This window comes from Amphibalanus amphitrite, unplaced genomic scaffold (genome assembly GCF_019059575.1).
Source record: "Amphibalanus amphitrite isolate SeventyFive unplaced genomic scaffold, NRLGWU_Aamphi_draft 000102F_arrow, whole genome shotgun sequence".
NCBI classification, from domain to species: domain Eukaryota; kingdom Metazoa; phylum Arthropoda; class Thecostraca; order Balanomorpha; family Balanidae; genus Amphibalanus; species Amphibalanus amphitrite.
The window spans coordinates 1,012,738-1,039,294 of NW_024881597.1; the positions used below are offsets into that span (position 1 = coordinate 1,012,738).

General features: G+C 48.8%; 2 protein-coding genes and 1 long non-coding RNA gene across 8 annotated transcripts in view; 2 read left to right on the forward strand and 1 right to left on the reverse strand.

Annotated features, from left to right (window-relative positions):
• LOC122380635 (cyclin-dependent kinase inhibitor 1C-like) overlaps positions 1 to 23,960 on the reverse strand; it is a 41,125-nt gene extending 17,165 nt beyond the window's left edge. Inside the window, exons 1-3 of one of the 6 annotated variants that reach the window (XR_006256359.1) lie at positions 9,710 to 9,865; positions 2,556 to 2,648; positions 2,238 to 2,318 (exon numbers count right to left, since the gene is read on the reverse strand). The gene's annotated coding sequence lies outside the window, so the exon portion shown is untranslated. Of the gene's footprint in view, positions 1 to 2,237; positions 9,473 to 9,709; positions 9,866 to 23,834 lie in introns of those variants that run through there. The other 5 variants (XR_006256357.1, XR_006256358.1, XR_006256360.1 and 2 more) reach the window with 5 other exon arrangements.
• Positions 12,316 to 17,684, forward strand: LOC122380638. The gene is made up of 3 exons (XR_006256363.1): positions 12,316 to 12,635; positions 12,878 to 13,006; positions 17,055 to 17,684. It is a non-coding gene; the product is annotated as an uncharacterized LOC122380638 (long non-coding RNA).
• Positions 23,961 to 23,964: 4 nt separating the features above from the next.
• Positions 23,965 to 26,557, forward strand: part of LOC122380637 (protein MEMO1-like) — a 33,401-nt gene continuing 30,808 nt past the window's right edge. The window contains exon 1 of the mRNA XM_043363975.1: positions 23,965 to 24,188. The gene's annotated coding sequence lies outside the window, so the exon portion shown is untranslated. The remainder of the gene's footprint in view (positions 24,189 to 26,557) is intronic.

Consider the following 26,557-nt stretch of genomic DNA (forward strand, 5'->3'; position numbering starts at 1 on the left):
CAAACGATATTGCTGTCGAATTTCTACATTATCATTTGAAAACCGAGGTACCTATATTGGCTAACATAGCTTAGTGTTGAACCACACAAAACAAACTTGGGCAAGATCATGTTTTTAAAACATTTTGGTCGCAACGCCATGCACACAGTCTTTTTCGTATTGAAAATCACATCATGCTCTACCGAGAAACGTTCGCACGTGTCTAGCAGAGTTTGAAGTCCATAGGGAGTGGGTGACATTAGCACAACATCATCAGCGTAGGCCAAGTGGTTCAGGCTTCCCAAATATCGGCATCCAACACCAGTTTTGTCGAGTTCATTGGATAACGAATCAATGTAAAGATTAAACAGAAAAGGAGATAATATGCCTCCCTGCCTTACCCCATTTGTAACGGTGAATCCGTCTGTAACACAGCTCCCCCACTGAATATGGAACAACTGTGAACGATACCACGCAACTAGTAATTTAACGATACTTAAGTCCATACCCCTACTCAAAAGCTTATCAAAAAGCTTCCAATGATTGACCCTATCAAAGGCTTTACTGGCATCTAGGTAGCAAAGAAACACTGGGCTGTTGTTACGAAGGTAATAGTCAGAAATTTCTTTCACTGCATAGATAGCCATATCAGTTCCATGGCCACGCTTAAAGCCAAATTGGTGATCACTGCTCCGTAGACAATCCCTGCTTCGGTTCAAAATGATAACTTCAAATAATTTCGAGGCAACGCTAGCTAATGCAATGGGCCTGTAGTTATTTTTATCAGACAGGGAACCAGCCTTGTCTTTCAAGATAGGAACCAGAACAACCTTTGTGAAAGCGCTAGGTAAATATCCATGCTGAAGCATCATTGAAAAACAGAGAGATAAATGAATCGCACATGACTGACCGGCGAGCTTAAAGTGTTCTGCGCACAGGCCATCATGACCTGCACATCTACCAGACGTCAATTCTGGTAGAGCATTTACAACTTCTTGCACCGAAATGGCTTTTGGCTCGATCAGCTCTGCATCAAGTCTTGACAGTACAGAATCTTTCAGGGTCTCACCAGTAACGGAATTTAGAATGCAGGAAAAGTGTTCTTTCCAGAGACCTGCGATACGATCAGACCCACTTACACCTCCCACCGTACATGACAGCTGTGGGGAAGGGTTCATCTTTTTCACTTCCTTCCAGAAAGAGGCACTATCACGACGATCCTTCATTAACTTATCCGCCAGGGATTTGGCCCGAAGATCCTTTTCATTCTTCACACACCATCGTAGTGAGTATTTAAAACGAGATTTGGCTAAGCGCAGCTGATCATAAATATAACCATCCCTAGGTTTACCAAGAACTGCCCACAGACAGTAAATATCCCCCAGCGTTGAATGGGCTTTCTGGACATTTTCATTCCACCCTGGAATCACTTTTTGGCCGTTGCGAACGAATTTAGAAATGCTTACGTGGGATGCTTCAGTTAAGCATGATATAATCTCTGCATAGTACTGGTCGATGGCTTCACAATGCTCAGCACAAGATGCATTGTTACAATATAAAACATTATATGGAACACGGATATCACTGAGCCTGTCGTTGACGCATGACAAGAACAAATCTAGCTGTCTCTGTTCAAGGGCTGACCAGTCAACTGTCCATTTGCCATCTTTAGCATTAAGTTCTTCTTGAACATGCATGGGCGTTGTAGGCAAATTTAGAACAGCTGTCATGGGGAAATGATCAGAGCTAGCCAGATGATACGAAGTAGCAATGCTATCAATCAGCTCAAACGCACTTTTAGGGCACACTACATGATCGAGCCAAGATTCGGTTCCGTGTCCATCATTGATGTGAGTTACAGAGCCTTTTTCGAGAAACACTGTGTCAGCTATAATTAGCTCGGATTCATGACAAAACGCTTTTAGCTCCCGGCCAAATGACGATTGTTTCTCCACATCAGCATTTAAATCTCCAAATATATAGACAAATGGGGAATCGAAATCTTCAACGATGCTTCTTATCTTTCCAAGACAAAAAACAAAGTCTTCAAAGTTTTGCTCGGCATTATACGGAAGATACGTACCAACCAGCAAAATTGTTAAATGGTCAAAGTTGCACTCCAATCCCACTATCCTATCGTCGTCAAAAGTAATTGGTTTTACTCTGTGTGCCAGGCATTTCCTCCACAAGACTGCTACTCCACCATACGGACGCCCTAGAAATATCTGATCCGGCCAACAGGAAAAAAACTACCAGGGCAGAGTTCTACAAGATTTATTGTGATCAGGGCTTGTAGTCGGTGGGCCCACAGTAGTCGCAGACCGTGATGACCGTTATAACTGTGGGGACAACGGACGAAAGGTGTAATACATCCGGCACATAACCAATCGCCGCAGTAGGGGGTAGCACATGAACGAGCGAACAGATCATGTTGGTTACTAAGAAACTGAACTCAAACTCTAAGCACCGCTCGTTTAAATATACCAGACTGGCTGATTAAATAATCCAATCACACAGTATCGCGCTGTCTAGCCAGTGCCAGTAGTGCCTATCGAAGAGATATAAGTGAGACTCACTTCGTCCGGGATTGTGAGTGGTCGTGCGTGCAGTCAATGTGGCTACCAAGCACAGTAGTCAGCTATCAGAGGCAAGGCACACATATGCGACACCTGAAAGACAAATGCCAGTCAAAAACAAATCCGTATATCTTGATGCGGTTAGCCGCTGGGGCGGGAACATGGCTCCCCAAAATTACGGTACTTATACCTAATTTTCCATCACTTTTCCACACAGAACGTGAATAGCAGAGACGTTGTCTGCTATATACAAAACGCAGTCTGTTATACAATGGCACGCGTGATTCACATTTCGCAGCAACAACACGCTGTCACAAATCGATCACGGCGTCACTGTGACACATTATCACAATAGTGTCGATGACACTTTGTCACCGGAACTTGCGCAGCGCACACGAACGCAAGGAAAATAAACAAGGCTCCTCGACTGGGAATCACCCTACGACTTCAGCATGCGGATGACTTTGTGTATCGGTCTGTCATATTCAGCACGGCCGATACGCACTCGGACACTTCGTACCAGTCCATCACTGCTCGGGTACGTGGAAACCACGCGGCCCAGAGGCCAGCTGCATCGCGGGGCGTCAGCGTCGACGATGATCACGACGTCGCCTGGCTCGAGATTCAGCTCCGTCCGGTTCCACTTGCGACGCTCTTGGAGAGTTGGCAGAAACTCCCGCCTCCAGCGGAGCCAGAACTGGTTGGAGAGATACTGGACCCTCCTCCAGCGTTGTCTGACGTACAGGTCCGGGCGGTCGAAGTTCCCCGGCAGAGGGAGAACTACCTTCTGTTTCAAGGTGAGTAGTTGACTAGGGGTGATAGGCTCTACTACATCTGAGTCAGTCATGCATGCATAGGACAGGGGGCGGCTGTTAACTACGGCTTCGGCTTCTGTCATGACCGTTCGAAGAAGTTCGTCGTCGATCTGGAGTCCCACATCTTGGAACAGGCTGTTGAGAGCGGCGCGAACAGACCGTATCTGGCGCTCCCAGGCGCCGCCCATGTGACTAGCCCGTGGGGTGATGTGGTCGAATTCCACGAGGTCGCAGTTGTCCTTCAGGATGGTCCTCCTGACCTGATCTCGGTCCATCTCGTTGAGTGCTGCCATGAGATATCCCTCGCCACCGATGAAATTCGTGGCGTTGTCGCAGAAGAGCTTTCTGACTGGTCCCCTCCGACTAACAAAACGTCGGTAGGCGTTGATGAAAGCGTCTGCAGTCAGCGAGTTCAGAGTCTCGAGGTGAACGGCTCTCGAGCTCATGCACGTAAACACGATGCCCCATCTCTTCAGCTCGCTGCGACGCTCTTTGATGATGAAGGGTCCGAAACAGTCACATCCGGAATAGGTGAACGGTTCCATCTGTCCCACTCTCTCCTCCGGCAGGTCTGCCATCTTCTGGCCGCACGGTGTTCCTCTGAGCTTGATGCATTTGACGCACTTCTGTATGTACCGAGATACCGCCGTTCTTCCGTGAAGAATCCAAAATCCGGACAGCCGAATCTCGCTCAGCGTCATCGTTCGGCCTGAGTGCTTGGTCTTTTCATGGAAGTGCGCGATGATGAGGCGGCTGACGTGGTGATCCTTTGGCAGTATCACAGGGTGTGCCGTCTCCAGGGGCAGATCGCTTCTCCTCAGCCGTCCGCCTACTCGCAAGAGTCCATCTCTGGCAAGAAACGGGTCCAGACGGCGCACGCTGCTCCGCTTCTTGACTTGTTTCCGATCTGTCGTCGGATCCTCTTGAGTTGCCAGGTTCACCAACTCCTCTTCGAATTCATCTTCCTGAACGTTCTTCAGAATGGTCACTTCTGCGTCGTTCAGCTCATCTGTGTCAATGGGCATGTCTGTCAGCGATTTGCTCTCCTCCATACCTTCAGTGGTTGTGCTGCAGGTCCGCTTTTGCCTGATTCGGTTCAGGAGTCGTCGTCTGTATCGTAGGCAGATCGCTACTGCCTTCTTGGCGCGGAACCAGCTTGAAAAGGGAACAAGTCGGCTTGACAGATCAAACTTGGCGTCGTCTTGTCGGCTGCTGGTGACCAACACTCTTGTTTTCTTCACCTCTGGATCGTCTTCTTGTACCTCGACGAACCGTGGTTCTGCTGAGAGCTCTGCCGAATCCATCAAGAACTTGGGTCCGTGCCACCAGAGGTCACAGTTCTTGAGCTCACTTGCATCGAGGCCACGGGAGGCCAGATCTGCTGGATTGTCCTCAGATTTCACGAATCTCCATTGGTCCGGGACAGTGTGTTCCCGTATCTGTTGAACTCGGTTAGCAACGAAAACTTGAAACCTTCTGCTTTCATTGCCGATATAACCGAGCACGACCATGCTGTCGGTCCAGAAGAAGTGGCGCAGGTTCCGGATGTTGAGCTTCTTGTCCAAGAAGCTCGCGACCTTCACGGAGAGGACCGCCGCGGTCAGCTCGAGCCGCGGGATCGTGACTGCCCGCTTGGGCGTCACCTTCGCCTTGCTGATCACGAGACCCGAACAGATGTGTCCAAGCTCATCGATGGTTCGCAGGTAGGTAACCTGACCGTAGCCAGATGTACTTGCATCGGAGAAGTGATGCAACTCGTAAATCTTGATCTTGCCCTTGTTGGAGACGTAGCGTCTGGGGACAGAGATGTCGGAAAGCAAGCATATACTTTCCCTCCACTGCAGCCAGCGCACGGCGACGTCTTCTGCCACAGGTTCGTCCCAGTCATAGCCGTCACAGCAGAGGAGCTTCACGAACTGCTTGCCTTTCAGGATTACCGGAGATATCAGACCGACTGGATCGTACAGTGAACTCACCGTCGACAGAATGCCCCGTCTTGTAATGGGCTTGTCTGCAAGGTCCACGTTGATGTGCAGTGTGTCTGTTTCGGTGTTCCACTTCAGTCCGAGTGCTTGCTCGTAAGTAGGGTGGTGCAGACTGACGTCTACTGATGTCATTCCCTTAGAGACACTGTCAGGGGGAAGGCTAGCGACGACAGAGGGGTCGTTGGAAACAAACTTGTTGAGTTTGAATCCTCCATCTGCGCACAGGTGGATCGTGTCCATGGCTAGACGCGCAGCAGTGTCGGCATCCGGAACGCTGATGAGCCCATCGTCCACGTAGAAGTTGTGTCTGACAAAATCTGCCGCTTCTTTCCCGTACTTCTGCTCGTACGTGTCTGCCGTAGCGTTCAGGGCGTACATCGCGCATGCGGGGGAGGAGACCGCGCCGAAGAGATGAGTCTTCATCCGATACTGGACGGGCTCTCCGGATAAGTCGCCGTTTTCCCACCACAGGAATCTGAGCAGATCCCTGTGCTGCTCAGTCACGAGCACCTGATTAAACATCTCCTGGATGTCGCAGCTGATCGCCACTTCATCTTTTCTGAAGCGGATGATTACGCCCAGCAGATTGTTGATGAAGTCTGGTCCTTGGAGAAGGCTGTTATTCAGCGAGAATCCTTGGTATTCAGCGCTGCAGTCGTAGACGACTCTGATTTTCCCTTTCTTTGCGTGGTAGACACCGTGGTGAGGGACGAACCAGACCCTTCCATCGTCGTTTCCCAGTTCGTCTTCTGGCACCCGCTCCGCATATCCCTTGTTGAACGAGTCGGCCATGAACTTGTTGTAGTCATCGCTGAACTTCTTGTCGTTAGCGAGTCTTCTTTTCAGGCAGAAAAGCCGCTTCAATGCCAGCTTCTTGTTGTCTGGGAACTTCACATTCTGGTCCTTCAGAGGAAGTGGTCCTTCGAAGTGTTTGTCGGCTCTCTGATGGAAGTTCTCCTCCATTATCCTCAAGAATCGTCGGTCTTCTTGTGATACCTTCTTCTCCGTGTGTTCGTCACGAAAGTCGGCCTCGAACATGCGTGCGACTTCCAGTGGACTTACTTCTCGTGCCTGAGTTTTGAGTACGAAGTGACACGTCTTCGACTCTGCCGCCTGTACGCAGTGGCATGTTGGAGCAGATGTGGATCCCTCAACGAATCCCACAACGCTCCATCCCAGTTCTGTTCTGATTGCCCATGGGTCTTCGCCGCTTCCTGGAACAATCTCTCTCGGCTTCACTGCGCGGGGGCAGTTCATACCGATAAGTAGTCCGATGTCTGCGTCCGGTAGGTGAGGAGGAAGATCTTCCATCAGATGCTCGAGATGCTTCCACTTTTGCAGCGTGGTTGTTCGAGGGATGAGGTGTCTCTCCGCTGGTATCTCGACCCGTGTGTAGGTGGCTGGAAGGTTGATGCGGTCGGTGGTCGTGAGCCCTTGGACCGAAAGTCCCGTCACTCTGAGGCTGTCCACCGTTGCCTTTCCAGCCATGGTGCTGAGTTGAAGCGCAATCTTCTCTCCTCTGCCTCCAACTTTCTGCAGCGTTGTTTCGGTCATGAAACACGCATCTGACTGCGGGTCAAGAACTGCGTAGACGATTGCCTGTCGATTAGGGTCGTCCTCGCTTCGAAGAATGACGGGAACAATCATGGTGTGAAGACAGGCTGATTTCTGACAATCGCCCTCAACCGCCACCTTGAATGTGGTTGCACGAGTTTCCGGAGTGCCGTCGCTTGAGCCTGCTGGCCTCTTCACCGGAGTCGACGCCGTGTTCTTCTCTCTTGAGTCGCTGTGCAACAGCGTTGGGTGAGAGTAACCACACTTCTCACATCTTCTCCTGCTTCGGCATTCCTTCCAAATGTGACCGTGGCGGAGACAGCCTCTACAGAGTCCATGTCGCTTGACCGCCTCGTGCCTCTCTTCTGATGTCATGGCCTTGAAGTCCTTGCATGTCTCGATAGAGTGCTGCTGTCCACAGATCTTGCATGGCCAAGGAGGCCGTGGCTTCGCTGACGGTGGACTTCGGTGCTTCGGGACGTCAGCAGGTTCATCTGATGCTGCCAAAGAAATGAAGGTGTGAGCGCTTTCCTTGCGGCTGACACGACCTCTGGCTGGTGTGTCTCGACCCGAAGTCGAAAATACATCTGGTGTGCCGTCGACCGGTCCACAGGCGATCCTAGCCTCCCTGTTCAGGAAACTCACAAACTCTTCGAACGGCGGGTAGCCCGGTTGAGTCCCCGCGTCAGGCTCGAACAGTCTCTTGTCGACGACACGCCTCCACTTGTCCACGATGTGTTTAGGCAGTTTCCGCAGGATCTCGTTGTTCTGGTTGCAGTCGTTAAGAGATTCGAGACCCGATACGTGATGTGAGACCGCGAGGCAGCTATCCAGGTAGTCCGCCAATCGTCTTAGACCGCTCCCATCACCAGCGCGCACCGGTGGCCACTCCTTCAGCTTCTTGCGGTACGTGCGTGAGACGATGAAGTCATTTCCGTAGCGGTCGTACAGCTTCTTCTTCGCTTGATTGTACGCGTCTGCTGACCTAAGGAGAAGAAATCCTTCAATCACTGTTCTCGCTTCTCCTCCGGTGTACCTGGAGAGGTAGTGCAGTCGTTCTGTCGCCGATGACGTTCTGCTCTCGATGAAGCTCTCGAAGGCCTTCACCCAGGGATGAAACCTCTCGACGCTTCCCTGGAAGACCTCCGGTTCCAGCGCTGGAAGCTGGCCTCTTCGCTGCTCTGCGAACAGATCTGATAAGTTAGTGGGTCCCGCAGCTAGCGTCCCGGAGCTACGTTCTACATTTAGCTGCTCCTCTGGCTCTATCATCGCGCTGGGCCTGAAGATACGTGCGCCAGGGTTCAGCCCATGATGAAGTGTAGTCGATTCAGGCCCGTCAGCTACGCTGATGTGAGCGCTGCCGCCCTGCGCAGATGACAGAGGCGCTGCTCCGGCATCTGCCACGCTGAGCGAAACGCTGGCGCGCTGAGAGGAAGATATATCGCCGCGAACTTCGCTGGTTGTCACGGGAGCACCTGCACTTCGAACAGGTCCTACTTGGATTGACTCCGCTGGAGCTGTCACGTCATTCTCCGCAGGTAGTCTGTAGGTCTTTCCGTCTTCCAACTCCATCTCAAATTTGTGCAGTGCCTTACTCTGCTCTTCCACAGTGCTGAGCTCCACTTCCAGTTCAAGATCCTCCTCTTTCCACTTGATGGCCTGTTTCTCTTGTTCGATTTCTCGTCTTCTCAGCACAGCCGCTTGTCTCGCTCGCAGGGCTGCTTTCTGATGTTCGTCTTGCATTTGCAGGATCTTCAAGGAGGCTCGAACAGAAGCAACCGATGTCGATGTCCGAGAGTTCCCACTGCGACCGGTCACCGACGGAGCTCGGGCTTCTGTGCTCCTCAGTTTCTCCAGGGCTTCTTGCATCTGCAAGTTGAGTGCTTGAAACTGTTCAATGTCTCTCTGAAGGAGGGCGACCTCGTCTGATGGCAGCAGGATTCTCAGGTCTGACAGAGTCTGAAGAAGATTCACATAGCAATGGGTCCACTCCTTCAGTTCTGGTTTTCCCAAGTCTGGGACGATAGTGCCATCGTCCTCCACCATCTTCTCAGTGTGCCTTTTCAGCTCCTTGAGCTGCCTCTTGAACACCTTCGTCTTCATCTCCTTCTGGTGTTCTCTTCCTGCCTCAGTCAGGCGCACCTGTCGTCTACTTGCAGATGTCTGTTCCTGGTTCTCTTCCCCGTCCATAATCGTATAGTTCAGGGGGACTGGGAGTTAGCTGAGGTCTACACTCCACTGCACCTGAATCGTTAGTAGACAACTGCCTTTCCAACTACAAATAGGTCTCCAGATAATGAAGAATGAGTGACACGATGTCAGGCTAGACAGCCCTCAGGTTAGGATCAAATGTGAGGATCATCTCTACTGGCCGTGAACATCAATCTACTGTGTCACCACTCTACTGATGGGCAACACCACCACCTCACAACAGGTGGAAGAATTATAACTGATCCGGCCAACAGGAAAAAAACTACCAGGGCAGAGTTCTACAAGATTTATTGTGATCAGGGCTTGTAGTCGGTGGGCCCACAGTAGTCGCAGACCGTGATGACCGTTATAACTGTGGGGACAACGGACGAAAGGTGTAATACATCCGGCACATAACCAATCGCCGCAGTAGGGGGTAGCACATGAACGAGCGAACAGATCATGTTGGTTACTAAGAAACTGAACTCAAACTCTAAGCACCGCTCGTTTAAATATACCAGACTGGCTGATTAAATAATCCAATCACACAGTATCGCGCTGTCTAGCCAGTGCCAGTAGTGCCTATCGAAGAGATATAAGTGAGACTCACTTCGTCCGGGATTGTGAGTGGTCGTGCGTGCAGTCAATGTGGCTACCAAGCACAGTAGTCAGCTATCAGAGGCAAGGCACACATATGCGACACCTGAAAGACAAATGCCAGTCAAAAACAAATCCGTATATCTTGATGCGGTTAGCCGCTGGGGCGGGAACAATATCCGATCATTTGCGTCCATTGATGATATTCCTAACGACATAAAATCAGGATGGATGCCGTTAAGACTTGGGAGGTCTGAGGGGAATAACCAATGCTCCTGTAGGAAAACTATATCCGAGTTGTCACAAAGCAATTTAACCCCTCCGGCGTTGCGTTTTGATGACCTACAATTATATGTGCTAATCCTCATACAATTTATAGCTAAAAAGGATGTCACAGAGCATAAAAACAGAAGCAGAATACCCCACAGTAACACGTTACGGATCATTCGGTCAGAGTCCTCGGAGCTACAGACATGGCAGGATCGGACTTCTTGTTAAAGAAGCGCCGAATGAGCAGGCCCTCCGCCCATATTTCTGGGTTCAATACATCATCCACCGTTGGATTGGTCAACTCGAGACGGTATGACTGATACGACTCGTATCTCGTCTGCAATTTGGTAGCCACAACCTCCTCTGCACCAGTCTGCTCTTTAGCATAGAGTTCCACGGCTTTATCGTCCGTGCCAGGGGGAAGCCTGGACACAAACAGAGATACACGCTTTACTGATTTTACGGCAGAGATCACACTCGACTTTTGAAGGCCCACTACACTCTTTTTAGTGGTAGTGAGCTTGCCAGATGCTGAAGCTGTTGGAGGCTTACCTCTCTTGGCCCTATTCGCCACAGACCAGTTCCCGTCTCCCCCAGTCGTAGGGGCGGCCGCAGCAGCTACCGCAGCATACGTAGCAGCTGCAGGCCCGCGCTGCTGACCCCGTCCTGCCTGCTCCTGCAGTGTGGATTCCGAAGGGTGTCCAGATCTGTGCGCCTCATCTACTGAAGTGCTTCCATCCAGACGGGTGGAAGGTTCCCGCACCGGTTGACTCCGCTGTTCTCGTGCGGAGCTACTTCTCTGGTCGGCAGAATTGTTGGCCAGCACGGTTTCCACTCGTCTTGATGTTTCGACGCTGACTTTGAGGACATCATCGAGCATAGTTTTCATCTGCGACATTTCAACCTCCATCACCTGCTGTTTGCGCATTAACGCACTGACGTCAATACAGTCGATGGAAATAGGTGTATTTAGGGCCTTGGAAATAGGCGGGAGTTTTGCCAAGTCTAGGGCCACAAACTTGGGCAACATTCCCCGATCACACTCCAATGCCATCTTGTAAATGTCTTGAATGTTCAGTTTCTTCTTGTTCTGGCCTCGGCGGTTGCCAGCTTTCAGTGATTCCTCTACATGGGAACATAAAAGGCTCTTTGCTGTCTCAACTTCCTCCTCACTGAAGTTCTCTGCAATCAGTTGCACAAGCGTATCTTGCGGGACACTGTCGATTTTGTTCAAAATGTAGCAGAGAAGCTCATTAATAATGGCAGCCATATCGTTGAAGGTGGACGACGACTAGTGGAACTTAGCTTCTTGACAGATCCACATCAACTACGTCACGTGTTCCAATACCAAAAATGGACAGGAAATCAGGGCATTTCGCACGCACCCAAAGATCTGCGAGAAAACACTTATTATTCTTCTGTCCGGCAAATCTTCAGACAACTAATTCACTCACTATTCACTGTCTTGATAACAATAAATCAGTTCAGCTTGTGAAGAAGAAAAAGCTGAACAATCTGAACGCATTACCACTGGTGACGGCGTCAAAAACACAATATTTATGCCAACAAAACAGGAGCTCCGCCAAAAGCTGCCATCTCAGTCAGCTGGCAGCAGCAATAGAGAAAAATTGCATCTTGGGAATGCTAAAAGCAGTCTTAGGAGCAGTTCTAGAGCTATATGCTCATGCATCGATTGAAGGGAGATATAATAAATAAAAAATATAACAATATAACGATTTTTTTATAATCGTTTTCATGACAGGTGATCTGGCGAATGCATCAAACAGTGACCAAATTTGCACCAAATCTCTTTCATATCTTCATATCATATACCTATTTATTTCAGTGTTTTAATCGAAAATAATGTCTGATAATTTGATCAAATCGGCACCGTATCTGGACCAAATGTCTACCAATTGTGTACCAGTTACCTATCATGAAAACGGTTATTCGCAGACATTTGATTGTAGACATTTGATCGATGTAATTTTCGACCTAAAAGAGAGGAAAAGCCGTCTTGGTTTACGGGGCCTGCTAAGCTGTGAGGATGAGGACACGCATACGCCATTACTTTGAACGAACGTTGGTGCCCTTATTTCATGAGGTAAAAACAACTTTGACAACTTTCAGGATCTATGTTTCTTCTCGCACTGCTGTGGCATAAACATTACGTTTTCTTTCTTCTGTCATCACTCATCGCATTGAAATTACAAAAGCATCAAAATTTCAACAACACACTGCTTAGGTACGACTTAGAAGTGTCGCCTCAACGCAGCGAGGGGAGGGGAGGGAGGGGTAGCAACGGCCGACCGCCGTCGGTTCCGTCCGCACATCTGGTTGGGGGCGTCTCCTGTCGCCATCTGTCATCGTGAATGGGGCCGTGCCGACGCGTCAGACGGGACGAACGGGGGAAGTCGGCCCAGAGTCACTGCGCCGCGCGGTTGTGTGAGCAAGCCGTGGGCTAGGTACCGCTCCAGGTCAGACCATGGTTGGCACTGAAGAGTGCGGCGACACTACAGAGCTGTGAACGAAGACGGTAACGGCGAGATGTGGTGACCGCTTGACTGACCTGTGCCCAAAGTCGTGATCTACCGCTGGGGTCAGTGCGTGAGAAGCTGGACTCGGCACCAACGGAGGACGCAGCTCGGCGAGGAATATATGCTGTGTTGGTAATGAACTAAAGCACTTAATTGTAACGAATCCATGATAGATATAAAATGACGATGATACTAACTCAAATTTATTGTAAAAGACAAAGCTTCCGATACACACAATATCTTGATCACTGTCCAGGGTATGCATAACATGACGTAAAAATGACTGAGGTCATCAACCTCCGTCTGAGATTATCCTTAAATTGCCCGGACAATATAATGTCATCAGCCTAATGCTTTATCCGCTTCTGTTCTAGAGGGACGTCTGCCGGTTACGACCGGAAGGTTTCCGACGGGACTTGGCAGAACCCACAACAGCAGTATGAACCCGGCGTGGATGTAATTGCTCGCATGAGCAACCGAAGAGCGACTTCAAGGCGAAGCTGGTAAGCAGTTTATGGGGGTGGGGGTTAGCTTAGAACTGTTGAACAACCTGTCCTTCACCCAAGTCTAAAGGCTGAGACACACTCTTTCTACAGCCAGAAAATCTCATGCGAGAGCCCATTAATTAAATACATGAAATCACGATCGCATCAACCGCTTACAGGGATGTGCGAACGATTGACGCGTTTGTAATAAATACATGTATTTGAATAGGCTCTCGCATTCCATTTTTTTTTTTTTGTCTTCGGAAAGAGCCTGTTTCAGCAGCTCTACTAGACAGCTCTGCTTGTGAAAGGGACTTCATTGTTATCTTGATAAACTAGCAACCGATTTTAATTGTCAAACGGCGTTCATTTATCTGTCAAGTGCTTTCGCGAGGAACTTCGTAAGGCGCAATATAGACGTAAAACATGTATTAGGGTAAGGTGCCTAATTAGCGACCCTTTCCGATTTGCGACCTACCTCCCTACAGAAAAACTGGCATGAGAAAACGGGTAAAAATATCGTCAAAAGGTCAGCCATACTTTGGTTATCAAATTTAATTATTTTCCGGTCGTCGATGTTTCTGGTGGGACGTTTCAGGTGAGTTTAAATAAAAATGACGAGTTTCTTATCCAAAACGTGTGTGTTTGGGCCCTCTCTGATGAAAAGCGATGCACATTAGGATGATGCACCTTTTTTATTCTGAATCGACATTCCTTTTTTAATTGATTGCCGTTTTCCCATAGTGAATCACTCAACTGTGCACAGCATGGCGGTTAAAAATGTGTCGCAACTCATATTTCCTATTTGCGCCCGACATGGTCGCAAATAGCTCAAGAAGGGAAAGAAAGGGGAAAAGAGAGAAATGAAAATGAGGTGTTCCTGAAGCTTGCAATGTGTGGCAGGGGATGCCAAATGTCGTCACTGACTGCAGGGGTGCCGAATTCAGCGCGGACCTCGAATATCATACAAGATAGCCCGCAAAATTTGGGTTTCCGCCTTCTTTTCGCCTTTGGTGCATCACGTGATCAGTTTTTACTTACGTAAATGTGTTGGATAAACGTTCCTGTTCGAGTGATTGAGTGCTTTGCGTATAGGTTACCTTTTTTAGATCATATTTCATCTTTTCAGGCGTCGCATTTTTTGCCATTTTTAATATGGGGAAACCCATAGACTTATTAGCGACCCTCCCCGGTCGCTAATCGGGAAGAGTTCTCTATTAGCGTTTTTTGCAATGGTTTGCCGAGATGCTCACTACAAATAAGTTAGTGAATATTGGGGCAGAAAATGATTACACTTTAATAGAAAAATGAACGATCTCTCCGAAAATCAAGCCAGTAACACAGTGGCACCCACAGAGCGTGAGCAATGACAGTTCAAATTAAGGGGGTCGCTAATTAGGCACCTTACCCTACCTAATGACTTTCCTGGAATGAGAAATATTTAGAAGTACAAATTTTATTATTGAATTTTTATTTACTTTTCAAAGTATATCACATTCAGTGGCGGCGGAAGGTAATTTTGGATGGGGGTGCAGAGTTTTCTCAAAGGGCCCCTCTGGAAGTTTTGGGCCCCCCTTCAGTTTTTTTTGAGTGATTATTATTGATTTATGAAAAATGAAGATTTTGGAAAACTATTCCCATACACACAGGTTCTGTAAAAGGTTTGAAATTGCAGTGTACCTACCTGTCTCAAATAATGAAAGCATACCTAAAGAAGCAAATGCAGCTAGTTTTTTATCGGCTAATCTTTTAGTCTAGCCACCACCCGCAGCGTCCAAACCACTTTTCTGGATCCGCAAAGGACCATTGAGGGTCCTACGAGACCGTTCCAAGAAGACCGTGTTTAGAAGTCCCTTGGAAACCGACCACATAGGGACTCCTCTAGAGACCTATACATGACTCCCCAGACTGAATGAGCCCTCCGATCAGGGTCGGTCCCTTGAAAGTTGCTGAAAGGTTTCAGAAGGCAGTATAGGCTCGAAAGTCTTTTGAGGGCTCTCAGAAACCGGCATCGGACCCAAAAAAGCCTGTATCGAGGCCCTCCAAAGCCGGGATGGAGGCCACAGGAGCCGATGTTTAGCCTAAAGAGCCGGTATGGAGGACTGAATAGAGGAAAGGGATCTCAGTGGGGCCTTCAGGGGCACGCGTTTGAGCCCCAAAAGTATGTGTGGGGTCTTAGAGGCAGGTAGAACCCTGGGGTATGCACGGGGTCCCAGGAGCTCGCGTGTGAGCCCTAATATTCGGCTGGCGGCTACTAGAACCAGCATGGGGATTCTTAGAAGCCGCTTAGACCCACATTTCATGGGTCATGAGTCCCAAGAGTCGATGTAGTGTAGGGGCCATAAAAGCCGGTGTAGGGCCCATGGCCCCATAAGTTCCGACATTGAGACTCTCAGACGCCGGCGACGGGGCACCAAGAGCAGATAAAGTGCCTCAACAAGCCGACATGGGGCCTGAGAATCAGTGTAGAATTCCAGGAGCCTGCGTGAGCTCTCGGAGACCTTCGCATTTCGTAAGGTCCACAAAGGTCGCTGGATCCTCTGAATCTGAGCTCTGCGTGGCCCTCAGAGGCCAGCATGTCTCCTGGCACCTGCCTGCGTTGAGTTGAGACCCTCCGAGGCCGTCGTAGGGTTCTTCAGAGGCCAGTGTTGGCCCTTGAAACCTTCGTTAGGCCCTAGAAGCCGTCAAGAGGGCCCTCAGAGGTCAGCATGGCCCCTGGAGCCTGCCTGCGTCGAGGCCCTCAGAGGCCGTCGTGGGGCCCTCAGATGCCAGTGTGGGCCTTTGGAGCTTGCGTTTGGTATTAGAGACCATCGTGAGGGCCCAGAGAGGTCGTCGTCAGGGCCCTCAGCCCCTCAGGAACCGTCCTGGGTCCTCAGAAGTTGTTGTGAGGGCCTTTAGAAGCCTTCGAGAGGATCATCAGAGGTCGTCATGAGGGTCCTTGGTCATATTGAGGGTCTTCATGGGCCCTAAGATACCTTTGCAGGGCTCTCAGAGGCCTTGGTAAGACCGCTAGAGGCCATTGTTGTTAGGGCCCTCAATAGACCGTTGCAGAGCCCTCAGATGCCAGCATAGCCCCTGCAGCCTGGTTGTGTTGAGGCCCTCAGAGGCCGTCGCTGGGCCGTCTGAAGCCAAATGGGCCTTCAGACTTGAGTTGGGTCTAGGGCCGTCACAAGGACCCTCAGAGACCGTCGTAGAGTCCCTCAGGGGCCAGTGGGGCCCCTGGAGTCCTGTGGGACCCTCAGCGGTCGTCATGAGGGCCCTTAGTGGTCGTTATAGGGCCCCAGGGGACAGAGTTCGTCGTGAGAGCCCTCAGAGATCATCGTAAGGGCCCTCAGAAGCTGTCATAGGTGCCCTCAGAGGCCAGCGTGGCCCCTGGAGTCTCCTTGGGGCCCTGGAGTCTCTGTGGGACCCTCAGTAGTCGTCATGAGGGCCCTTAGTGGCCGTTGTAGGGCCCTAGGGGACAAAGCCCTCAGTTGGGAGCCCTCAGAGATCGTCATAAAAGGGCCCTCTGAGGCCGTCGTGGGGGGCCCTCAGATGCCGCGTGGAGCACCAAACGCGGCTCAGGACACTTCTAGCCGGTGTGGGGGCCCCAAAGACTAGCATGGGGCGCTCCTGACCATAATTGGACATACCGGATTATTCCACATCAGTGTTCGGTTCACGATCACTGGTTTTCAGGAGAAATGTATTGGATGGTGCGACGGGCCCCTTGTACGGATTTTGGGGGTGCAAAAAGATATGTTTGCACCCCCATGTTTTTCGATGGGGGTGCAGCTGCACCCCCTGCACCCCCTATTCCGCCGCCACTGATCACATTCATTTTTTATTTACTATTCAAAGTATATCACATTCATTTTTTTATTTACAATTCAAAGCATATCAGATTCATTTTTTAAGCACATTTCGTGGGGGGGGGAAGTTATAAATAAGTGTAATTTCATAAAATGGCATTCAACATGTTTCAGCGTAAGCTGAAGTTTCCATAAAAGGACATTTCATGTAGTAGCTAGCTGTAAAACCTGATTGATATACCTACAAGTGCACATATTTTTGTTTTTGTCCACAGCCGCAGAATTCCTGGAGATGCGCTGGGACATGGATCATAGCAAAGTGGCTCTCAGCGGCAGCTGACCGCTGAGATGTGTCTGAAACAGCCAGAAGGAAGACTCGAGTTGTGGATCCAGGGCACTACTGAACGGAAGGCCGGACCAGCTGTAGGGAGACTACAGAAAAGCCGTCGTTCTCAATCTGCTGAATAGACTCCTACTGCAGAGGATCAGTTCGACGTGTTAGAACTGGGGTTAGACCGGTTGCCGGTTACCAGTGCTCGTGTTCGTCACCTGTTGTTTGTCACTGCTGCGCTGCTGCTGTAATGTTTGCCACCTGCTAAGCGTTAACAATGTATTTTAAGTGAATAGCTTTTCAGTTTTTTTTTAAGTGATTGACAGGAATATATTTAACATGTAAGATCCATTACAATATTGCATCGCATATTTTTTTAATATTTTATTTTTCAGTGTTTGTCTTGATTTGTAACGAGTATATCAATTATCAAGCATGTTAACCTTTCATCAAATGGAGGGCTCCACATAAAAATAGTATAGGCTGTGGTGGTACAGACACATACCATGCTTGGCCGACTGTTGTGTATTGATCTAGTCGTTGAAGCGTCCTGAAAGTCTGGAAATAAACAGGCGCGGCCAAATGGATTGGTTCTAATTATTTTCCTGTGTGGTTTTATCGTTTCACTATTGCGGGGAGGGGAAACAAGTGGACAATTTTGTTTGTATGTAAACAAGTATGTTTATACAAATATTTGTATGTTTACAGACAAAATAAATAGTCATTGTCAATTTTAATGGGACCCGATCTGCTTCCCAGTGCGGTTTTTACTGGCTTCTCCGTACGGGACAAAAAGCAGACAAGGCAGTGGGGCCATTGCCAAGTCGGGGAACGGCCGGGGCTCGCAAGGGGAAGAGGTCTGGGAACGTTAGGGGAAAATCACGGTTTCCCCGATCGGGGAAGGTCTCCAGTAAGCATAAACCCGTATAGCCGGGTGGGGGAATGTGCGGGGCTCGCACAGGATCTTCTTGGGGAAAATGTTCGATAGCCCCGTACGGGGAACCAAACTTAACAACGGGTTTTAACCATAGTCGGCGCGGGGGTAGCCTGGGGGACGTTTGGGGAACGCTTGGGCAATTATACCGTTTCCCCGTACGAATCCCGCACAAAGTTCCCCGTACAAAGTGTCTCAAATCCCAAGCGAACGCTCCGTTTTCCCCAAGAGAACGGTTGGGGCTTCCCCAAGCCTGCCCCAAGCTCGCCATAGGCCTTCCCCGTACGGGGAAAGCTCCGATTTGCTGGCTGGGGTATTACCGTCATGGACAATCCACACGGGGCGTGGCGATTACAGCCCAGTGACGAAAAACGCTGATTGCACCAAACACCTCATAGTGACGCCTCAATGACTTCTCGCAGGGCCTAAAATGCAGAAGTACCTAATAGTCAAACCTTGCAAGAAATGTAAATTTCACGATGTTTTGTACTTCAGATGGGATAAGTGCATTTTCCACACTTCAACAGTCCCGGAACCGTGTATGTGGCTGTATCAGATTTATAATGCAAGGGATATCAGAAATGATGACTGGTTTATGAAAGTTCATGAACTGTTCTACCAGACACTTGTTTCTTGAACAGATGACCTTGAGTGGAAGAATTCGTAAACCATCAAATAAACAAACAAACATACATTGCTCACGAACTGTTCATGAACAAATATGTAAAAAAACGAACCCTAGTTTAAAAACTACATATTTTATTCGAGCCAGAGTTTGAGCATCTACATACTATACGTAGTTATTCTATATACCTATAAGAACATTTTCCGAACGCCCTTCATGTCGAAGTGAACCTGAGGTGAGCCCGATCCTTTGAAACCGCATGGGCGCAGCTTACCTACATTACATCAGGTACAGTACCTATACCTATTGTCTACTGTAACAAAAACTCAAGTGTGAGGAAAATGAATTAAGCGCACCGTTAGTCAACGAGGACGCAATTGTCTTTAATAAATGAGGATGGACTGTCATGTCAAATGTAATCTTATGTCTATGGATGTATGTGGCATTCAGGATTCATAGCAACCGGTTATTTTCGGAGTCCCTCAACGCTTTCAAGTCCGAACAGCAAATGGACCTCAGTGCTCTCGGGTGACGCTCGGGCCTTTCTGCAGCGCGGGACGTTACAAAAATACCACCGCACAGATGCTCCAGTTGCGCGTCAACTAGAGGTCTGCACCGGCCGGCTGCAGCCGCGGCTGGCTGCAGCCCCACGGCTGTGGGCCGGGGCGGCTGCAAATATCTCCAAGAACACGGCTACGGCTGTGGCCACGGCTGTGAGATTTCAAGCTCAATCTTAAGTACTCAAATATAAAATTTTAAATCCTTAATCTTACATTCTGATAAGCAGTCTAGCCTGTAAAAATCATGCAAAGGATGCCCAGCAGCATTGAAAGTGGTGAAGCCTTTGAAAACCTGTAATGTTTTTACCATTTGCTGTAGGGGAGTTTGCACTCTGGTATAGCCTTACCTTACCTTACCTTACCGATAGCGGGAATTTTGAAGGCCACTTGGCCTGAGAGGTCCCGATCTCACCGAGCTCACGGGCATGTAAGGACAAGCACGAACTTAATCAGGGATGATGTAGAAGATGTCTTTCCAGTGGTTATCGAGGCGGGCCTTGAACTGGTTGGTGGAGGACGAGAGGACCACGTGCGAGGGGAGCGAGTTCCAATCGTTGATTGCTCGGACTGACAGGGTGTTCCTTCGGACTCTGGAGGTGGCCTGCGGCTTCTTGAGCTTCAGTGGGTGTCCTCTGGTAGTGGTGTTGTTCGCCAGCGAGAAGAACTGATCAGGAGCGACGTCAAGTCCTCCGTTTATCAGTTGGTAGATGGTTATCATGTCCCCTCGGCGTCTCCGGTAGTAAAGGCTGGGGAGTTTCAGGTGGTAGAGGCGCTGTGGATATGGCAGCTCCTTGATGTTTTGGACGAGCTTTGTGGCCCGTCTCTGCACTCTTTCCAGCAGCTTCTGGTCAGCTCTGTTGAAAGGGCCCCAGATGACATTTCCGTACTCCAGATGAGGACGCACGAGGGTCTTGTAGAGGCGCGGGAGAGACTCTGAATCAATGTTTTCGAAGGATCTCCTGATCAGTGCCAGCATTTGGTTGCCCTTCGAAGCGGCCGAGGCAGCTTGCTCACGAAATTTCAGAGCTGAATCTACATGTACGCCCAGGTCCTTTTCCGAGTCGGACTGCTTAAGAGCGGTTCCTCTCATGTTGTACACATGACGGCCATTGCTGGACCCAATGTGGAGAGAGCTGCACTTTGCCGCGTTGAATGGCATCTGCCAGGTGTCGGACCAAGTGGTGGCTGCGTCAAGGTCCTTCTGGAGCTGGATGGGCCCAGAGATAGATGACACGTTGAGGTAAATCTTCGTATCATCCGCAAACAGCTTCACAGAACTCTGTACTGCTTCAGGGAGGTCATTGATAAACAGAATGAAGAGTGTAGGACCCAGCACGGAGCCTTGGGGAACTCCACTGGAGACAGGGGCCCATGCAGAAGCCTGTCCACCAACGACAACTTGCTGCTGACGATCAGTCAGGAATGCCCTCACCCAGTTCAGCAGTTTACCCGTCACACCGTAACTCTGTAGCTTGCTTAGTAGGCGCTCGTGTGGGACGGAATCGAAGGCTTTCTGGAAGTCCATGTACAGAGTGTCAATGGGATCGCCTTGCTCAATGATCAGGCTCCATTCGTTGATGACCTCTAGAAGCTGAGTGTTGCACGATCTTCTGGACCTGAACCCATGCTGCCCTGAAGCCAGCAAGTCACCTGCCGACAGATGTTCCATGAGCTCGTCTTTTATGATTGATTCGAGGATTTTACACGGAATGGCAGTGAGACTGACTGGCCGGTAGTTTCTTGGCAGTTGCCGGTTTCCCTTCTTGAATATGGGCACGATGGTCCCGAGAGTCCAGTCGTTTGGCAGGCAGGTGTTGTCCAGGGACTTAGAGAAGATGATGGCCAGCGGTTTGGCCAAGAACTCAGCTCCTTCCTTCAGTACTCTCGGATGGATGTTGTCAGGGCCGGGTGAGCTTGATGTCTTGAGCCCCTTCAGCTTACTTTTCACAATGTCCTCGGTGATACAGACTGACTGTAGGCTGCACCCATTGGCGACAATGAAGGGCGGAGGAACAGTGGAGAGGTCCTCAGCTGTGAAGACTGATGTGAAGTACTCGTTGAGGAGCTGAGCTTTTCCACGGTCATCGCTGATCAGTGCTCCCTTGTCATCCTGCAGGTCTTCAACCCCTCTCTTAGTCTTGAGCCTCGAGTTAGCATATCTCCAAAAGCACTTTGGGTCAGTTTTTGCCTCAACGATGAGCTTCCTCTCGAACTCCCTCCGCAGGCTCCTAGTAAGGGCCCGCAGTTCGTTCTTGCAGCGGCTGAAGCGAGCAAAGTCGATGGGGTCTTTAGACTGCTTGTATATCCTCCATAGTTCTTCCTTTTTGCGCCTTAGTTTCAATGCACGTCGGTTCATGTACAAGTTTCTCTTCTTCCCATTCAGTTTCATTTTGGGCACTGTAATGTCTACAACCCTCTGCAGAGTCTCCTTGAAGAAGTCATAGGCACCATGCACGTTCCCATCATGCATGGCAGTCCAATTGACCTCAGAAAGGAGGACTCGCATCTGGTCGTAGTTCCCTTTAGCAAAGTTGAGCTTCTCATCCTGAGGTAGCTTGCGAGTAGTATAGCAGGTCAAAACAAATCTCAAGACCACATGGTCACTGTTGCCAAGGGGTGCTAGGTATCTCATATCCCTCACCATGCCTTCCTCATTAGTAAAAACTAGGTCAAGCAGGCTGGGGAGCTGACCTTCCCTGTACCTTGTCGGTTCCCTGACGTGCTGGGTGAGATAACAGTCGTCCACCATCTCCAGGAATGAGTGAGATACATGTGAAAGCGGTTCCTGAGAGCTTTTCAGATCCCAGTTAATGTGCGGGATATTAAAATCACCTACTATGAGGAGGTGCGAGGGCTTGCTGTTGGTCACATCCATCAGCAGCTTGCTGAGCTGTTCAATGCTTTGATGAGGATCACTTGATGGTGAGCGGTATATACATCCAATGATGAGCTGATCAGAGCTTTGTAATTTCACTCTTAACCAGAGCTGTTCCCTGAAAGTGTTGCCCTGGTACAAACACTCATTTGAGTGCAGCTTGCTATTAACCAGGATACATATCCCCCTTGTCCCACTGGCACCAAGATCAGCTTCCATGAGATCAAAATTAACGTACATGTTGAAACCAGCTATTGAAAGAAGCGCAGGGTCAATGGGAAGTCGCTGTGCTTTCGGTATGACCTCATTCAGAACAATAACATCTGGTTCATCATTGGTTATCATCATGCAGAGTAGGTCTCGTTTGTTTAGAAACTGATCGGTGTTGGTGTAAAGAATTTTAAGTGCCGTTTCTGCTGATCTAGGCCTGTGGGTCCTCATCCGTTCTTGGCCAGGATTTAGTCAATCTTGGTTCACAGCTCTCGCTGCAGCAGACGTTTGAGTGGCACTGTTGTGAGGTCTGGGACAGGCATTTTCAACTTGAACTGTGGTGTTATCTGGTGCAGCACTTCTTCCATCGACTATCCTTGCTGGGTGCTCCACAGGCTGACGCATCTGGGTGGCGGTGGCCATCACGATCTTCCCTTTCCTGATCACAAGGTTTGTCTCCCCTGACTGCCTGCGTGCCATGAGTTCCTCTCTCAACTTCTTTCCCTCTTCTCTTTCTTTTCTGGAAAGATCTGGGGTAATGAAGATGTTCTTCCACTCTGGGTGGTTCCGCAACAGCGGAGCCATCTTCAGGACCTCCAGCTTTGTTTCAACATTCTCTAGCGTGAGGATGAGGAGACGTGGCTTGTCTTCCGTTTTCTTGCCTGCCCGGAATGATCGGGAAGTGTGGATATTGAGTCTGAAGCAGTCCCTGACTAAACCCTGGAACTTTTGTTGGTCGCCCCTGGAACGCTCACTAAGCATCTCAGCCTCAGTCTCCGGAAGGTTGTGAACAACAACATTTAACTTTCTCTTTTCTTTATCAAGGAAGCTGTCAAAGACTTTTGAGATATCCTGGGCAGAAGGGTTTGAGGAGTCAGACTGTTTGGGAAGAGTACTGATCCTGGTGGTGACCTCTTTAACGACACTCTCACATGAACCCTTAACCATATCAGCATAACTTGCCTTCTGTTTCAGCTCCTCTTTGACACATCTTTCAACCAGTTTGGCATTGTCACTCATGGTCTTTTCTTGACCTTTTAGGGACTGAACAATCACTTTCATGTGACTTCGGATAGTCTCTCCTATTTCTTCGACTCGGTTTTCAAGCTTGGTCAGGGAGGGAGTAGCAGGTTTGGGTTGCCCCTGACCTTTATCATGGACAATGGCTTTGCATAGGTCACACAGCCATGCCAGTTCTTCCTTGAAGCTGTCCAGTGCTTTCATGGCCCCATCCGAGATGCCCTGGCAGCCTGCATGGAACCACAGTCCACACCTGTCACATTTTACGCCCTTGTCTCCATACTTGACTAGGTTTCCGCATGTATGTTTCTTGGGGCCACCCCTGCAGTATGCTGTCTCACTCCCTGAGTCACTAGAAGATCTAGAAATGGATGTGGACGTGCTAGCTCCGGATCCGAATGGCCTATAAGCACTTTCCCCTAGTTTACCCACCGTCTTGGTGGCTGAAGCACCTGGAGAGGACTCAGAATCATTTAAAGACTGATCTGTCTCGGGCTTACCTCCGTTATCTTGAGTTTTTGATTCCTCAGAGGCTGCCTCACCACTCACAACACCCACATCGTCACAGTTTTCCACCGACGCCGCGTTTCCACGCCTCAAGTTTCGGCGGTTTGTAGCAGGCGGCGTAGTTGGCGCGCTCGGTACGTTGTCAGCTGATTTGGTCGTTGCCGCTCTTTTTCGAAGACGATTTAACGGCGGTGAATGCGTAATTGTCATCTTCAAGCGATTTCTATCTTATTATGCTAATATTGCTTAACTTCTTGCCGATTTCTTCCTAGAAAGGGTATTTCTGAGGAAAGGAATCCGCACAATATCGCCGGCGATCCAACAAGGCGACGCAGGACAGCTGACCGGTAGGTAATGCCAAGGTCAAGGTTGGAGTCGGGAGAGCTCGGTGACACGTCCGACCCCGCCGAGATCGCGCGACCGAATCCGTACTATAGAATACTAATTATAGGTACCAATTGTTCCTTCATCATCAAGAGCTTGACAGTTTCAGAAAATGCAACATATTACTTTGTCACATCCCTCTGAAATCAATCTCACCTCATCACCTGGTCATTAGGAGAGCACCTTACAGCTATTGAAGACTTGCGTTCAATAATTCTTTCAGGTGATAGAAAAAGAAATCAGGCCTAGGTAAAACAGGTAAAGGCTTCATAAAATATAATCTAAAATAACTCTTAGATGTATTTCTGGATTTTCAGCAAGTCCAATTACATAATATAAAACTGGCGCTTTATGTTCTAACTGGTGTGTGAGTGACCGCTAACAGAAAATGCTGATCAACGAAGCCAATGGAATTAGATTATAAGTGAGCATGAACCTTACTTACGGTTAATTCACATGATGGTGAAAACCCTGAACACGTAATTCACATGACGGTGAAAACCCTGAACACAATATTTCTTACGCAAGCTGTTGACTTTACTAATAAAATGACGTCTTCTTCTGAAAATGTAAAAGTTTGATACTTTATCTTTGTTTTAGAGCAAGTTTATAACTGTATAGTATTATTATTCATTCATTATAATTTTTATGGCTGTTTATAGTGACACAAAACAATTTATTGCCACTTCTTTGCTATTGACGTCATTAAAAACTCAAGTAAAATTTTTGATTGAAAGAGGCAATTGTGGCTCGCACGGCCTTGGGGATTTGAGCGAAGATCATTATTTGGAAAAATCAAAATAGATGAATGTTTTTCTTTCTTGGATTCTCAATAGTGTTTTGATGCCTTGCATATCAAATTAGTTTGAGACCAAGGCCGTATATAAGTTTGAGACTTGCTCAGAAGGCTGCTTCAAGCCTGGCATATCACACCCCAGAAAATATGCAAGGTAAGAAAGAAGCAGGAGTTTTGACTAGACAATCACTGTTTGACAGTCCATCAACTTCAGTTTCATTTTCCATACCTAACATTGATAATGAAAAGCATCAGGGTCTGTTGCTCTGTCCCACAACCATGCTTCAGGATTTGGCATTAGATGTCTACATTGCTAATGCTTCTATTCTGGTTCGTTGTTTATGTTTTCTGTTGATGTAGGTACCTACCTACCCATCTTTTTTAACCCCTTGCAAGGGCTTGTGTAGGCATGTGTTGCGCATCAGGCTTCAGGCCTTCGGCCTAAAGCCAGATACACAACCACTTAACCTATGATGCTTCATGAGCTTGAGAATCTATAGCCCATTGCAATGTGCTTTTGGCTATATGTTTCAACTAAAAACAACTTATATACTATTTGGTTGCATTTCATTGACAGTATCCACGGCCGGCTGACGGCTGGCTGCCCACAGTTTGCCACGGCTGTGGGCGGCTGTGGCTGTGGAGCCACGGCTGTGGGGCGGCTAGGCTGTGGAAAATTGCAGCCGTGCAGAACTCTAGCGTCAACGCGTCGCAAATACTCCATTTTCCCGTCAGCAAAGGAGCCGTGGTGTCGGCCTAATTAGTGTCCAGATGAGTGCACGTCTCCCTGGCGACCAGCTTTCACGCCGGTCGACTGAGGTTACCGTCGCGCGCGACACACTGTAACCGACCCGTCGAAGTGTATGCTCCCTCCGCGCGCATTCGGCGACCAGCGCGTGCCAGGGCAGCCCGTCGGCGTCGACAGTACCGGCCGACGGGAGAGCAGTCGACGACGTCGACGTCCTTCATCACTGAACATTGCAGATTCACCTGAAGGTAAATATACATAAATATACATACATACATATATATATATATATATATATATATATATATATATATATATATATATATATACATATATGTAAATATACATATATGTATGTGCCTTAGTGGTGTGGCATTTTTTTTAAAAGAATTTGAGCCGGTGAACAGACTGCATAGTAAGCGGCTTAACATCGCAGCCATATTACGTTGTATACAATGTGCAGTTGCATACAGTGATCGCATTTTTAACCACATAAGCGAAAAAACTGGAATATTTCACTCTTCAGGCACTTGTGTAATTTTTGTGAAATTGTAGGTAGGAACTTTTTATGGCCTGTTGCCTGTTACTGGAAAACGTTTTATTTCCATCACCTACTGGGCTGGAGCCTAGAGCCATTTATGTTCAGGAATTAATTGTTTACATTATTGGTCAATGATAAATGTGCCGCTATTTATTCTAAAGTTCAACTTTTACGCTTATGATAGGTACAAATTTACTTTAGCTACACAGATGCCAGGTACTTACATACCAGCCCATTCCCAGCCCAT